This window comes from Protopterus annectens, chromosome 17.part0, assembly GCF_019279795.1.
Source record: "Protopterus annectens isolate FY-2018-M chromosome 17.part0, PAN1.0, whole genome shotgun sequence".
Classification (NCBI taxonomy): domain Eukaryota; kingdom Metazoa; phylum Chordata; order Ceratodontiformes; family Protopteridae; genus Protopterus; species Protopterus annectens.
The window spans coordinates 823,437,181-823,450,178 of NC_056751.1; positions in this window are offsets into that span (position 1 = coordinate 823,437,181).

A 12,998-nucleotide genomic window follows, 5' to 3' on the forward strand; every position below is an offset into this window, starting at 1 on the left:
AACTAAATAATCTACCAAAAATCTGTATCAACTCCATGTCTATGTATATGTACTCCATATATATACATATGTAAATTTTAATTGAAAACATGTACAAAAAAGGGGTTATAATATATGTATTAATCAATAATTGCTGTTATCATGTGCCCTGTAATATAATACATATTTAACAAAAGTCTATATTGTTTATGTCTTGTTATTACATGACAAAAAACACAATAAACACATGTATATCTATAAAATAGAAATAAAAATAAAAATAAAAAATAAAAATATGTAAATGTTATGATTGAGTACACTAAATTTTGTATGTTAAATCCTTAAATGCATTGTAATGCATGTAATACAATGCAAAAAACATACTAAAGTACTGTAAATATTTTATATTTTATAAAAATTATGTTGGAAAATACTTCAATATAATGGGGTGCAAATGATTCAATGATGTAAAGAATAAAAATGTGTATGTGAATGCACTCACAACTATTTCATCGAATCTGCATTCCACTTATAAAAACAACCTAAACATTTCATCATATGAACATAATAACTCATGCATATGTATTTATAATGTAATATGATATAAAATAATATAAAAATATAAATAACATATGTAATGATATAATAATATAAACTAACCAATTAATTTGTAAATCAATTAATACATTAAATTAATAGTTCATATAAAAAGCATGTTGACATATATATATATATGAGTAAGCGATTCTTTAGATGTATTCATATATAAAGGACAGATGTTATATATATAATGAACATCACATCTAACCAAATTCTTTGGGTACCTATATGGATGTTAAGAACTTTCTATATTATATATATAACATCTGTCCTTTATATATGAATACATGTCAACATGCTTTTTATATGAACTATTAATTTAATGTATTACTTGATTTACAAATTACACATACACATTTTTATTCTTTACATCATTGAATCATTTGCACCCCATTATATTGAAGTATTTTCCAACATAATTTTTATAAAATATAAAATATTTACAGTACTTTAGTATGTTTTTTGCATTGTATTACATGCATTACAATGCATTTAAGGATTTAACATACAAAATTTAGTGTACTCAATCATAACATTTGTATATTTTTATTTTTATTTTTATTTTTATTTTATAGATATACATGTGTTTATTGTGTTTTTTGTCATGTAATAACAAGACATAAACAATATAGACTTTAGTTAAATATGTATTATATTACAGGGCATATGATAACAGCAATTATTGATTGATACATATAGTATAACTCCTTTTTGTACATGTTTTCCATTAAAATTAAAATTTTCATATGTATATATATGGAGTACATATACATAGATATGGAGTTGATACAGATTTTTGGTAGATTATTTAGTTCCTTATATACATCAAGGAACGTGGGTGTACTTTATCATCGCATATAAAGCCCTTTAGGTTTATACACATAGATGCATTTTAATTTATGATTTTTGGATGCATATAAATATACATCCTCTTTCTTTCTCATATATTTAGCATTTATATTATAACATATTTTTCTTATTTTATATTTTATATATATTTTTTATTTGATATAAATATATATGTATTTAGTAATAAAGGGAAGAGACTTTTTAAAACAATGTAAACATTAAATAATGAATTTAAATATTTGCACTTATATTATGTCAAGTAAGAATAATAGCTGTGGTTTTAGTATCCCTTTAAATAGCTTCATTTTTTACCGCCAATATTCTGACAATTAAGTATAAAAGGTGTGTTTTTAATGGGTTAATTGTTGGTTTGAAAAAGCACTTGTTGCGCTACCACTGTTTAATCTTGGATCCAATAAATCTGATTCGTTTTAAGAAATTTTTGGAGTACTTCTGTTTTTAGAATAATCCGTGTGTTGGAAGTGTGTTGGAAGTATTTGTTACTGTTTGCTGCATGGTCTGAATAGACCGGAACTTGCATCTTCTTTAGCGTTTGGTACGCTCACATTCCGTGAAAGTCTGGTGGCTTGTTATCGGTCTGAAAAGACGCTATTCATAGGAGATACTTGGTTTGCTGCTCGCATTTTGCACTGGAAGCCGTTGAAGCAAGGCGTGGGTGAACGGAACATCCTAAGGGCTTGTGTGTGGTTTGGCTGTCGAAGCGGGTGCAACGAACAGGTAGCTGTACAACACTGATAGTCTTATTTTCTGTTGTTGCAGCTCCCGCTTTGTTACCGGAGAGTTTCTGGGAAGAGCTGGTTCTTTACCAGATAGTTGTATTGACTTTCACCAGGCACTTCTTGAATGACATTTTGTTTTATTTCTGCTGCCATACCTGTTTACCAAGGGGTGCTAAATAGTCATTCTTGATTATTTTTGGGCACACAGATACACAGTGAGGGATTGCATATATACTAAACCTTGAAACGGCAACATTGTTTCAACGTGAAAGGTGAACAGTAGATATTTGGAACTTTTTTCAGTCGTTTGGACAAGGTTGTGAAAGAACAATACATATCTAGGTAACTTTTAGATGTGAAGTTATTCAGTGCAGTGTATTATCATCGTTGAAAGTTATCTGAATTGCTTTTTATATTTTATATTGAGCTGACACCAACAACTATTATATATATATTTTTATAGAAAAGAAGGTATGTTGTGTGCTGTTATATGTTGCTAACCTCTTAAGTGGAAGTCACTGCTGATCACGCTTAATGTGTTTTCATAGCCCGAGCACATGCCGATAGAAATATAGTAGGCTGTTAGCATATAGTCTATCAACTAATCTGGTTAAGCAAGGAAGAAACTAAGAAATGCTCTGTTGATTGCTTATGTGCATTTGCTTGACTCCTTTAAATGCACGGGCACATGAAACTAGAGATACAGTTGCTTAAGTTCTAATCAGATCAAATGCAGGTAACTAAATGACTCACTGTTACCAATTACCATAGTAGGAGGCTTTAGCAAGCAAAATAGCTCATATGGCTACACTTATAATTCAAATATTATGTATATAAACAAAGGTGTGACTGGAAAGCATGAGCCAAATATATAAGAAATAACATTCAAATATATGTTGAAAAATATAAGAAACAACATTCAAATACAAGTTGAAAGTCAGCAATAAACATAATACAAAAAGCAGTATACAATGACAATGCACTTCAACTTATACATACAAGTAATTCAAACTCACCGGTGAGCACACAAGCAGTCTTACTTAAGTCGACCGAAGGGAGGGATACTAAATTAAAAATGGCACCACAGGTAGCATCACTAAAATGTAGGCTTCTAGGGGAAGAAGTTAGTCGAGTGGGGGAGGGGACAGAGAGGAATGAGTGGAGGTAGGGGGAAGTCCAGATGAGGTGTAGAGCCGAGAAGGAGGAATGAGGAGGAGAATCCAAAAATGAATCAGTGACACAGTCACTTTCAGGCACACAGAGCTGCTGGCAAGCTCAGAGGTATGTGTATCGTAAAATTTAGTTGTAGTCTGAAACTCTGAGAAGGGATAACTACATGTAACTAAAACTCTACAAAAACTCACTTGGAAAATGACTGAAACCCCTAGAGCTGGCAAACTACTGTGAGGTATTGGTATAGAGTGTGGGTATATACTGCCACCTAATTTATATTCTTTACTTGATAACTAGATACCGTCAAAAGAGCATGTATATTTAATACTGAGATAGAAATGCATCTCATATTTTTGGAACACCGCGCCCCTCTAGTGTTGGTGTTTCACATTAGAGGAGAAAAAATTGATAAATATGGGAAATTAAACATATTTTATTGTAAAGGAGTAGAATCTGAAATGTTAATATATGACTTTTATGAGACAGATTGGCTGTTTAGGGAAAAATGATATGCAAAGAGTATCTGATAGATGTGAGAAGTTTATCCAGGGATATTCTAAACCCTGTTGGAGTACATTGCCAGTAGAATGAGATAAGTGAGGGTAGGATTAGATAATACATGCAAGCATGTAATTAAACTTGCAAGATGCAAGAGAGAGAGGGAGAGAGAGAGAGGGCAGAAACCTGCTAACAAATAGCAAATTAACGATTTTTAAGTGAGGAATAACTCAGTTACTGGATTTAAAAAGTGCGCATGCAGAAGGAAGCACCGAGGGTGAAAAACTTTGAAAATCCCGCTAGTAATCTAAAATATAACACAAGACAGAGAGAGAGTCATAGTAAGGATAAGAGACTCTGGGAAATGTCAGGTTTTGATTCAACCAACAGCATCCTGAACACTTTCATTAATTATTATGATAGACTGTTTATGGCTAACTCTGAATGATGAATGGAGCAGAGGGTAAATGACTTTCTCCAGGGCATGGCTTTGCCAACTACACAGCTGACAGATGCTGGAAAATTCTAATGAAGGTGACAACAGAAGAGGAGGTTAAAAAAGTGCTAGGTGAGGAAAGGAAGATGAAGGCCAATGCATCTAATGAGCTCCCACAAGAAGCATATAACTGGGGTAAAGAAAGCTGTATTCAAGCCTACACAAAATTGCTAACAGTGTATTATGTACAAGAGTAGTCCAATGAATATGAAAACAGGTTTTAATATTGATTATATTAAAGTCAAGAAAAGATCGACTGCTCTTATTTTCCTATTTCAATACTGAATCTTAATTGCAGACTGTTTACAGCTAAAATTAGAATAATTCAATGGCTCAAACCAGATTTATACAAGATAGGTCTCCTTTTGATAACTTAATTAGGATAGGTCAAATAATTGAAGATGCTAATACCACAGGTAACATAACTTGTCTACACATGGGAAAAGCATTTGATTGGATTAATTGGGAATTTTGGTTTCTGGTACTAAAGGCTTTTGTTTTCCCATGGAAATCTACAGAGCCAAAAAAGTCTCTCTATGTTGGTTCTACAGTGACAATAAAAACAGATAAGTCTTTATCCACGACAATTGGCTTGGGTAGATGGACTAGACAGGGGTGTTCTTTATCTCTACTTTTGTTTGCAGTTTGTTTCATAGTTTCATAGTTTCATAGTTTCATAGTTTAGTACTAGGCTATCTGCCCTGGGGCATTTGTAAGCCTAGCCATAGTGATGTGGCTTTCGCCACCCCATGAAATGGTACAAAAATGCACAGAATAGATATAGAATACTGTGCCTCTGTCTAGTAGTGACACAGTGAAGGTCCCCTTATATAATAGAATTAGTTTACTGTGCCCCTGTCTAGTAGTGACACAGATGTGACCCCTGGGGTAAACTTACGATCTCCCATCCACTCATCAAGATTTCTCTTGAAGAGAGTCAGTGAGGGCCTCTGTCTAACATGAACTGGGATCTTGTTCCAGTGCATGGGAAGCCTCTGGGTTATGAATCTATCCCTCCAGCATGTCCTATTCATACTTGTACCTAGGTTTAAGTCTTTAGCTCTCGTGGTTCTGATGGATTTGGATTTTTTGAGGTGGAGCATGTCCATCAGTTCCTGATTGGACATGGCCTTGTACGTCAGGCAGAGATCACCTCTGAGCAGGCGGTATGCTACTGAATAGAGCTGGAGTTTCTTTAGTCTGGCAGAATAAGACATATGTTGGAGACCCTTGATCCTCTTGGTGAGGTACTTTTGTGGTCTCTCTAGCTGTTGCAAATGCCGGGTGAGGTACATACCAAATAGGGCATTATACTCAATCATGGGTCTGATGAGGGAGGAGTATAGGGGTACAATGACATCCTTGGATCTGGATGTGAATCCCTTCATGATAAGGTGTGCAAGGTAGAATACTTTTCTAACCACTTTGGCAACGTGGGTGTCAAATGAGAGGTCGCTGTCGACTTGGGTCCCTAGGTCTCTGATTACTTTTTCCGTACTCAGTGGGTTGCTTTCTATGTGATAATTTGTGGGTACTTTGTTTTTCCCAAAGGGGATGACTATACATTTTTTGGCATTTAGTTTAAGGCCATGACTCCGGCACCAGTTGTCCGTTTCTGTGAGGCCTTTTTGTAGGATGTATGTGTCCATTGGTGTATCGACTATGGCGCCTAGTTTGCAGTCATCTGCGAACTTTGTCAGCCACAACCCTCCCATGTTTGCTTTAACATCTGAGAAATAAATGCCGAACAAGAGGGGTCCCAGGACAGATCCCTGTGGGACACCACTTGTGACTGGCTTTGAGTGTGACATTGCTCCAGCGATTTTAACTTTATGGGTTCTGTCCTTTAGCCAGTTTGCAACCCATCTAGTGACATAAGGGTTTACGTTTAAGCTGTTGAGCTTATCTATGATGCCTGAGTGGGGTATTGTGTCGAAGGCCTTAGCCAAGTCCAGGTAGGCTGTATGGACTGCTTTGCCCTCGTCAATGACTCTAGTGACTGTTTCAAAAAAGTCAACCAGGTTCAAAAGGCAGGATCTGCCTTTCACAAAGCCGAACTGGGTGGGGTCAAGTGTCTGTAGGTCCCCAATGTCTCTGTTTATGAGTTCCATGATGATTCTTTCCATAGCTTTGCAGACTAGGCTGGTTAAGCTTATGGGGTGGTAGTTCCCAGGGATTGTAGAGGTACCCCCTTTGTGGAGTGGGACCACTGTTGCTGTACGCCAGTGTTCAGGTACATATCCAGTAGTAAGGCTAAGGTTAAATAGCATTTTTATGTGCATGTTTAGCTCCTCTTGGAGTTCACATAGCACGCAACCCGGGATACCGTCAGGTCCCATTGATGCTGTGTTTTTAGCTTTGCTGAGGGTGGCTCTCACCTGAACATCTGAGATGACAGGGAGATTACATTCAGCTGGGATAAGTATTTCTTCTTTTGGGGGTGAGGGAGGGGAGAAATTTGCACTGAACCTGTCAGCCAGAATGTTGGCAATATCTGTGGGTTCAGTGTATTTTTTGTTGTTGTGAACTAACTCTGAGCATATCTGTGGGTTTCCGCCCAGGTTACTAACATAGCTGAAGAAGGCTTTGTGGTTATCTTTAGTGTCCTTAGCGATTTTTCTCTCAAAGTTGGCCTTGGATGTTTTTATAAGAGAATGTAGTTTTCTGCTAGTGTTGATCAGAGATGTCTTCCCTTCATGGGATTTTGCTCTGACGTGCATTAGCTTCCATCTTTTGTTATACAATTTGTTTATGGCTGAGGTCCACCAGACAGGACACTTGCCTTTGGTGGAGAGGGACTTGGATTTATTTGGGATTGCATGATCCATGCATTCTTGGAGATGTCCATAGAAAGCATTTGTGAAGGATTCGGCATTGTGGGATGTGGTATCCACTGGCCCAGTGGGCTTAAAGGATACCATCTCAGTCTTAAGAAGAGTGAAGTCTGTTTTTGAGAAGTTTTTCACTGTGGTCTTTTGTGCTGGGGGTGGAGGTGGGATATGTATATCCAGGGTGATTAGTTTGTGGTCAGATCTCACTAGTGAGGGGTATACCTCCGGTGTGGAGCATTTTGTCCCCATGTTTGTGATGATCAGGTCTAGTATATTATCTCCCCTAGTGGTAGAAGTGACTAGTTGTTCCAGTGCATTTGAATTTATGAATTCCAGGAACCTTTGGGCTAGAGTGTTAGGGCTAGAATAATGTACCCAATCTATGTTTGGGTAGTTGAAGTCTCCCAGTATGATGGTATTTTGTGATACATTCATATCCTCCAATGTCTTCAGGAAGGTTGAGTGGGGTTCCTGAGATTAGGAGGGTGGTCTGTAACATGCTACCAGTTGTATAGCAGTTTTGCCTATGGTTAGTTGCACCTGTATGGTCTCCGATGCTTCATGTGTTGCTACTAACCTGGAGGTGTGGGTGTCCTTGATGAATATGGACACTCCCCCTCCCTTTGTGGTTCGGCCCGGGTTTTGGGGCCGAAAAGCATGATACAAGGTATAGCCTGGTAGCACTGGGGTGCTCTCAGGAGCCTTGAACCAGGTTTCAGTTACTGCACAGACGTCGATGTTCTCCATACTGAGGAGTGCATCGAGTGCCTGCATCTTGAGATTTAGACTTCTGGCGTTGAGCAGCATTACCCTTAGTTTTTTCCATTTTTGTTTTCTAAGGAGGTGGGTTTGTCTTTTGAGCCTTGCCTAAAAAAGGCACTATGGGGGTGGCAAGAGCCTTAGCCAATATCCGGAAGCCCAGTGGTGACAGGTGCAAGCCGTCCCTTGCGAAGCAGCGTGGCTTGTCCAACATGTCATCCCAGGCAGACAGACATTGGATCCCCTTAGAATGACACCAGTACTTGAGCCAATTATTAAAGCTGATCATCTTATCTTTGTAGTGTGGCATCATTCTTGGTGAGGGCAAGATGCTGCTCAGAGTCAGGGTCATACCAGCCTGGGCTACATAATCAGAGAGCTCCTCTATATCTCTTTTCATGTAGTCCAGGGAGGTACGTCTCAGGTCATTCACGCCAGCATGGACAATGAGGGAGTCATATTTGTACTTGCTTTGGAGTGACCTGAGTGCGTGTGTTATGTGGCGGATCCTAGCTCCCGATAGGCAGCTCACAGTCACCCTCTCCTTGTTCAGCCTGGTAAGCGGGACATCAGTGTGTCTGACTATAGAGTCACCTATTACTAGTGTATCAGGCATGTTGTTTGGCCTTAAGGGCTGTGATTGATTGACACACTGATTTACTGAAGTATGTGTTGCATGTGTTTTGCTTTGAGGTGGTGGATTTTTGGATGTCTGCTTTGGGAGCCTCTGTTGTTTTGGTAAGTTTTTTATTAGAGCCTCCGAGTATGTCTTTGTGTTTTTATGTGTTTGGTTTGCAGTTGTGGTAGGTCTATGTGGGACTGGGTTTGTTGTGTGTGTGTGGTTACCATCTCCTCCTGTCTGGTCATGCCAGCCCTGAGTTAAGAGAGTTCAGCCTCCAGTTTGGCTATATATTTGCATCTCTCACATGTATTTGTGTTTGTTGGGAGGAGGAGAGGGTTGTCTGTGTACGTGAGACAATTGTAGCATTGTCTCAAGATACCCAGATTAACCAGCTGAACTGGACAGGACGCCAGTAATCTACCACTCGACATGCTAGAATAGTATGTGCTGTGCCTTTAAGGGAAGTGGATATTCACAGGGGTGGTAGATGGATGTAGTGCTTACTTAGTACGAGAGTGCTTACTTAGTAAAGAAGTTTTGAGAACAAGTGCTAGGCTTATAATGTAATAATTGTCTGGAACCACAGGCAGTTAAGCTTCAACAATCTCAACTGGAAGGATATGAGTTAGATTGTGCACAGTTTAAAATGTTTTATAAGCAGATAGTATGCTGCTTTATTTGAGGTAACCCAGGAAAGGATCTACCTTTATTTGTGCAGGTAAAGGGGTTTGGTGAAGTGGTCGGATGTAAGTGGGATGTAGATACAATGATGGCAATATAGGTTTAATTATATGCTGTCCAAATTTAGTGAGAATCAGTATCCTTTTGTAAGTGATATCAGCATTTTGATTAGTTTGGCAATCTAGGTATCACAGTGTGTGGCAGAATCACTGCACATTCTATATGAAAACATACTGGAGAAGGTTATGTTACAGATGGCAAAGTGGAATGGAGTCTGAATTGATTTCACACAGAGGATTTGGGAGGTGCTGTGCTATGGTCACCAGAAGTTATATATGCAGCACAGAGAATTCCTCTATCTCTTTGTCATAGTTTCTTCCAAAAAATTAAATAGGCCTGTGGCAAAATGAATATGGGGAAGGTCACATCCGAAGATGGGATGGAAGATTTTGACTCTACGCAGAAATATAGGCAGGTTGGGACTACCAGATTTTGAATTATGTATGCAGGCAGCTATCATTAATTAACTTCATACACTGTTACTTGGAGAGTTTGTTGTTGTAGCAAGTGGATGGCTATTTTTTATGAGAAATTAAGACAAGAGGTTAAAAGGAGGAATATGGGAACCCCAGCTATAGCAGAGGATTAGTTAGTGGTAGTGGAGTTGTCTTTAAAGAAAACTCAGGTGACTGCTTGGTTACATGAGATTGTGCCTACTGAAACAGGGCCTGGCTGGGAAATGAAAAGTCAAAATAAGGAGTTTGCTAAAGTAGTTGCCTGGGATCTGGATTTGAGATCAGCTATTACTGGCCAATAGACTAATGTACTGGGATCACTTTAGGCTGAATTATGACTACCATTTCAATTTAATGGGGAATTACAGAGTTTTGTCAAGCTCATTTAAGATGTTTAAGCTCTAGTAGAGTAAGAGGCAGGATTGGTCTAACTGGATCAGTTGGATCATACAGAAGAGTGGATTAATACTTGAAGAAGGGGACAATTAGTGCTATTTACAAAATGTTAGCTGCAATTTCTAGTAGAGAGACAGACATTCTGAGTTTATGTTGGGAAAATGAGTTACAGACAAAGCTTCCAACAGAGGTATGGAGAAATATATTACTAGCCCTTAGATATGCTTGTAGGCTGAGGGGGGTTAGATTTTTTGGTTGCCAGTGCCTGCATAAGCTCTTTTACACCCCACCTAGTTTGTATGTTCCAAGAAGTTTTTTCCAGCTGTTAAAATATCACCAGAATGCTTTGAGGGTCTGGGTATATGTGTTTAGAGAATGCATTGAATTTGTCATGTTTAGAGTTTCTCTGCAAGTGGACAATACTATGCTTACCACCTCCCCTTTTTCTAACTAGGGGAGATTATGTAAACAGTCAGGGTAGAACTGACTATGCCTTCCTTAGACTGTTTCTTTTAGCAGCTAAAAAAGCTATTACCACAAACAGAAACAAAAAATTCACCGAATATTGAGGTCAGGAACATTTTGAATGAGAAAATGTCATTGCAATTAGCTGCAGAAGATATGAAAGTTCAAGTAAATGGGCAAAACAAGCATTTTCTAAGAAAATTGAAGTGTTTTACATTATAGGGTCATGTCACTGGTAATAAATGTTTCAGTGATTTTCCTCAAATGTTCAAATGGTATGTATTTGGGAAGTTTGAGTCATACAGTACATTTGTGCCCAGTCTAACTTCTAACATTCTTAGTGGACCTTACAAACACAAACACACACACTTGCTTTCTCTCCCTCTCTCTCTCTCTCTCTCATGTGTTCAACGCTAAAAAGTGTGGTGTAAACACTATGTTGTGACCTAATCACAAGTTGAACAAAACTGAACCTTGCAATACAACTGAAAAATGCATATTTTTGTGAGATTTCACACCTGCACCCTGTATCATGGTGGTTTGTGCTCTCCACATCCTACTTGCATGTATTAACTGTATGATTGCTGTACTTTGAAATGGAGGAAGTCTCTGGGATATATCAGTCTCAAATTTAGGGCATGCTTAAACAAAATCACACAGTTGTATATGAACTTTATAGTGTCAAACACATGGTGAACAACTGCCTTGCGCTCTCGCTGTGTGTGTGTGTGTGTGTGTGTGTGTGTGTGTGTGTGTGTGTATATATAAATATATATATATATATATATATATATATATATATATATATATATATATATGAGTGTGTGTGTTTGTGTGTAAACACACACCTACAGATAGATATTAACCTCCACAAGGTAATATATATTCAGACTGAATACTCTAGACATTCCACTTCCTCTGCATTTAAAATTATATAACTAATCATGATAGTGATATGGGAAATCGCAAATTCACCCCTGGGATCTCTTCTGTGTCCCTGCTAGACAGAGGCACAGTAAACTAATCTTAAAAGGGTACCTTCTGTGATCTACTTTACAGAGGCACAGTAGGCTAATCTAATAGGGATGTGGAAGTCAAATACACTCTGGCTAGGCTTATAAATGCCCTAGGGCAGATAGCCTAGTATCTACCTATGAACCTATTATTATCATCATCATCATCAACATTTTCTGGAGTGTTTTAGTCTGAATATATACCTCATGGAGGTTAGTATCCATCTGTGAGTATCTGTGTTTCTGTATTGCTTATTCACCATCCCACAGGAATCACATCCTCCCTTCAGAAGCACAGAATCCATCTAGCTCAATATAGCCTTTTAGAAACTGAAATGCACCTTCTTGTGGATATCTGAGAATGAAGGGAGGTATCTGATATAAATATGGCTAGCAATCAGCAGTCCTAACAAGCTATAACTTTATTTAAAACCAAAAAAAAATGCTATCCTGCCCTGTAGCCTACAGGGACAAAGCTCTGACAGTATCCCAGTCGAACCATGTTCATCTAGCAGTATTGGTGCTGGAGGGGCCAGGCAAAGGAAGGGGAAAGTGACCAGCTGATGTGACCTCACCTGAGGGTTGCAGGAAGGCTCATGGCTTTGTTGACACTTGCAGGAGTGCAGGTGAGGTGCCTGCTGCAAGGAGCCCACTATGCACACACTGCAAGTGATGTGCTGCTCAGCCAAGCAAATCAACGTGTGAATGCACCTCCTGAAAGCAGCTTATTGTGTATCATGCAAACCATTGGGGTGATATGGCAGTTCACAGGATCTGAAGATTGGCCTGCTTCCTAACACCAAAATCTTGCCTCCAAATGGAATGATTAGCCCAATAATATTAAACGGTCAGCCAGCCAGAGAACAAATGGGCCATAGGACTCTCATCTGAGCTGGTGAAGCTTCAGTCTCTCTGCCTCTCTCTCACACTGATGGAGGAACAAATAGACCAATGGAGTACAGGGAAGGGGAGACCTTGGCCTGATCCTCCAATGGTTCAAAAATTAAATAATCAAATAAACACAAATAAATCTTTACCTAAGGAATATATTGAAGATTCTCACTACTGACTTTAGTTCTGTAACAGTGCAGTACTAAATTTTGAACTTGTCTCCTACATGCAGTATTCCTGTCATGCTGTGGTACTTTATTTTCCATGCCAGACACAGCTTTAGAGGACAGAGACCAGATGGCTTAGTGGTTAAGGTCTTCGCCTCCAATGCACAAGGTACAAGGTTCCATCCTAACATCCGACTAATGCCTGTTTGGAGTTTGCATGTTCTCTCTGTGCCCCCGTGGGGTTTCTCCCATGTTCAAAAAACATGCTGAGTGTTTCCATCTCAAACTCACCAATGAATGGAGCTGTGGGCAGCAGCACAGAC